Raw genomic sequence first — 4,641 nt, 5'->3', positions numbered from 1 at the left:
TGGGGGCTGCCCTGAGCCCACCCTGCCAGCGTGCCCTATGCCCCCCGTCCGGGAACAGCCACGGTGCCCGGCTGCCTTACCCCACCGAGGGTCGAGCGAACCCGCGGAAACACCTTTTTCCCCCCTCTATTCCCCATCCCGGGTGTCTGGCTGGAGGAAAAGCCAGGATTTAGGGCTCTGAAAAGCCCTGTGTACCACCCACGGGTCACAACTCTTGTTTGCTGGTCGATCTAAGGGCCGGCATGCCCCCACCGCTCTCTTTCCTAGTGGTATCAATGACATTAATAAACTCTAATAAAAGCTGCTGCCCGTCCCCACAAGCGCTGCCTCGCTGATGTACCAGAGCCAGCTCAGGGATCCCATGCGTTCATCCATCGCCTTTTAAATCAGGAGGCCAAGGACAGCGCAGGCATTGATTTCGTTCCGTAATTCCCTCGGCCCCTCCAGCTCTCCTGGCTCCCATCCTACCCCCACTCTCACTCCCTTTGACCATTGATCTTGGGTTTCGAGCAATTAAATGGCATCAGCCATGCACCTCCCTTCCAGATGGCCGGCCTGCCTTTAACATACATTTCTCCCTTTTTTCTTCTCTGCTCACAAAAAGTGAGCACGGATCCAAACCCCAATCCCAGCTTGCGCGAAATCGTTTCCTTTCTGAAATGTAAAGACAATCTCCGCAGATTAAGATGATAGAACAGCTGTGAAGCGATAAAGCAACAGAGAGAGGGGACACCAACCCGTCTTCTCCCTTCCCCCCCTTGGCCAAGGTAGTGCCAGGCAAAAATTTGTCTTAAAAGGAAAATTAAAATTAAAAAAAAATAATAACAATCCAGTCAGCAGTTAGGCAGTGACCACTGCTGTTACGGACCAGAGCTCACTCTTGAGGGTGATACAAGGGGATTTTATCCTGGTGAAGGTTCTCCGGGGCTATGGCTAAATCCCAGCAGGGCAGAGCCCCCCGAATGCCGGCAGTTCCCCTTCGTTCATCTGAAGGTGCACATTGCCTTTCCGCCCAGCCATGGGGCTGAGGGAGACCCATCCCAGGCACCTTTTGGCACAAGCCAGCATCAGCCACAGCATCTCACCCCCGCACAGATGCCCCTGGGGCTGCTGCCCACCCCGAGTCAACACTGAGCTGCCTGCTTGTGACTCCCACCAACCCTTTGCAGCGATGATTTTCTCTTTCATGCCAACCTGCAGACCCCCTAAGCACTTTTCCGTGGACAACCTGGGGAAAATTAATTTTAACCCACAGTGAGCTTTTGCAAGCCTGAAATGAGGTTAGAAATTAGGCTTAGGAATAGGCTGAGCAGCCCAGGCGCTCTGCAGGCCTCCCGTCACCAACCATGCATTCAAGTTTTGGCTGTCAGTCAGAGAAGGACTGGATGAAAAGAGGGGCAGAGAGGAGGAAAAGCATCCAAGCTTTGCCTCTTTGCCCTCAGATGCTGGGCAGGTTTGAGCTTCGGCTCGGTTCAGAGCAGACTTCTGATGTGGCTGGTCCTAGGAGCTTTGCTCTGTCCGGATTTCTATCTAAGCATTCACTAACAGCAAGGGACTTGAAGTCAGGACCGATTTTTTCCAGCTGGGTTAGATGGGTCAGCTACCATGTAGCCTCCCTGTCTGAGAAACTAAGAGAAAACACCTCTTGATGAGCAGAAATGCTTGGCCGAAGCATCTAGGTGAAAATTAGCACGCCTTTACAGGCAGCGGCCAGGACTCGGTGGCTCGCGGCAGGGATGCTCACTCACCGGCAGCCGGACATGCCCCACGGAGGCCAACCATGAGGTTGTTTTTTGCCAGCCTCTTGCAGCCCCGGGGTGGCTGGGGAGCTGCTTTTTATAGGGATGGAGCAAAAGGCAAAGGCAAGGACTTCCAGCAAGGTCTTGTGGCTGCTGGCAGTGCTCCATCCCTTTGGCTCTTTGGGCCATGCCCTTCCTGGGGAGGCCCGGTGTCCCATCCGGGGGGAACTGGGAGGGTGCAGAGGACTGGTGATCGAGCCCACAGTGATGCTTCGGGGCGGCTGATTTCCCATTTGCTCTCCTTGGGGCAGCTGAACTGTTCCTTATCCCTGAAATATATTCAAGTGGGAATGACTCATCCTTCCTCCCAGGATTCTAACCTGCAGTAATGAGATGTAAATCCTTGCATGACCTATTATATTAGCTTATGCTATATCACACATCTCCATGGATTAGACAGGAGGGAGATGAAACGTCCCCCAGTAGCAGCCAGCCTCAGACAAGCCGGTGGAAGTTAAGAGGATCCTCTCGGCATTGACACCTGATTTGAATAGGATGCAAGCAGTTCCCTTCCCTTTGCCATGGTGAGAGGGATTGTTTCGGCTCTTCTTCCCAGGTAACAGGAGAACCAGCTCCCAAGCCACACCTGGAAGCTTCCCCTCCAACCAGGGTTTCATAGGATGCTCCGGTGATCCTTGAAGGGGACCAGAAATGGCCAGGATTTCCCAGAGTGGCTGGTTCTCGGAGCTACCCCGTAGCTTGCACAGGAGAGGGGAAGGGTCTGTGACCCTGACTTGCAGATGCAATAGCAATAAGGCCATGGAAGGGCCAGCAGCCTGATCCTTGTCGGCCTGAAATCCAGGGGAACACAAAGTTTTAAAGCCTTTGAAGGCCCTTAGTAGGTGAGTTAATCCTGGAAAGGCGCATGTGTGTTCTGGAGACGCGACGGGAGGGAACGTGAAGGCGTTTCTAAATAAAGCAGGCAGCCTCGCTGCCGGGAGAAGTCACGCTTGCACTTGGCGCTTGATTGTCACTTCTTATGATGGGGACAGGCACTGCAAGACACAGGGACCTCTGTGCCCAGCCCTGACCCTGGCTTGCACAGGAGCAGGGTCACCTCTGCTCTTCCTGCCTGCAGATGAGGGATGCTCCAACGGGATGGGGACAGGGATACCCAGCTGTGCCCATCGCAGCTGCCTGCTGCAGGCAGGGGGATAAGGCACAGTGACATCCATCCCGTGATGCTGGTGTCTGGAAGGGAGCCAGGAGCTGAGCATCCCCTGGGCAGGGAGCTGCTGCCAGCGGCTGGGTGCCTCTTGCCTCGGGTGCCTCTTGCCTCGGGTGCGTCTTGCCCCCTTTCTTTGAGGTCTCCACCAGCAAAAAAAGCAATAGGGCAGCCACAGATTAAACCTCAATACCGATTAATCTTTGCTGAAACATTTTTTTTTATTTTTCTTTCCATACAGCAGCTGATGAAGGCATGTTGCTTATCCTCACTGGCGCAATCAGCTTCTCCGTGTCAGCTCCTCAGCTGTGAGAAGGTCACTATTAGCCCGGGACAGTTATTAAGAAGATATTAAGAAGATGATGAGGGGCTGAAACACTGGGATCTAGGGGGGAAATGCAGAGGGACCTTGGGGGCGGGGAGAGTCTAGCCAGAGGGTCCTGGTGCTGTTGTGGACCACCGCAATCTACAGCCACCAAAAGTTCAAGAGAAAATGTCCCGCAGTCTTGAGCTGTAGCATCCCTTCAAAGGGCAGCGAGTCCTCTTTGACTCGCCGGGGGCAAAGTGCCACCGTGTCATTAACATAGGAAATACAGAAAGCTTAGGGTAAGGGTGTTGTAAATGATCAAGTAAAACAACTTCCTTGCACCTTACTTGAACGTCATTAAATAAAGCTAAAAGCGTCTCGGAGTTTGTCTTGGCCGAGGAAGACAGAACGGGGCGCAGCAGGGAGCTCTGTATGGAAATGAAATCAAAGCTGCCTTTTTGTGGCCTAGGGAAGCCATTTCCACGTAAAGCCTCCCTACTCCTATAGGACCAAGCCTTTAAGTTCCCAAAATCTCGTCATCATCACCTAAGGATGAAGAAATCCCATAGAAGGGGGCATTATTACTGTTCTTAAATTATATTAAGCCTTAATTTTACTCAGGGAGAGCTGTATATCACATAGGCTCTGCGTCACATGTTGCATCAGGTAATGATTTTTAATTTTTTTTAAAAAACCCCTTGTGTTTAATTGCACCCCGAGCTCTCAGGCATTGGTGGGCCTGCAGAGCATCCCTCGGTGGGGATTTCACTGCCTGTGCTTGTGGCAGCGCAGGCTGAGCCTGAGACGGGGGCACAAGGGAAGAAGTTGCCAGGCCCTTTGCAGGGTCGTTTCTGTTCCCCACAGCTAAATGTTTTTATACTGCTGGCATTACTTTGTTCTGTGCAATACATCTCCCTTAAGCCTCTCTTATGGGTATGCACACATGTCTATACACACCCCTGTACGTTCACTTACAGATTATTTCTGTTCAGATTCCTACCATTGGAGCCCTCGCTGCCCAGGAAGGTTTAGTGCCGGAAAGGATGGGGATCTCCCCATTTGTTTTTAGGCAGGAGGAGATGGGAGAGCATCCCCCAGGAGACCCCAAATGGTACCTGGGAAGGGAAGCCGGGAGTGGAGGTGAGGCCAAGATGTCCCCCCCCTTTCATCTGAACTCCCCCCCCATCACGGTGTCTGGCTGAGGCACGGGGCTGCCCAGACTCAGAATTAGGATTTTTGAGGGGTTTGGTATGGGTGGGATGGGAATGGTCCTGCCAGGGCTGCATGGAGGGTGGCGTACAGCCTGTGCCCCAAGGGATGGGGGGAATTGGGGGTGCCAGGGGTTTGTTATCGGAAGGGGGGGTCCCGGG

This window comes from Egretta garzetta, unplaced genomic scaffold, assembly GCF_000687185.1.
Source record: "Egretta garzetta isolate BGI_Z169 unplaced genomic scaffold, ASM68718v1 scaffold287, whole genome shotgun sequence".
Taxonomy (NCBI): Eukaryota; Metazoa; Chordata; class Aves; order Pelecaniformes; family Ardeidae; genus Egretta; species Egretta garzetta.
Note: the sequence above shows the minus strand (reverse complement) of the source record.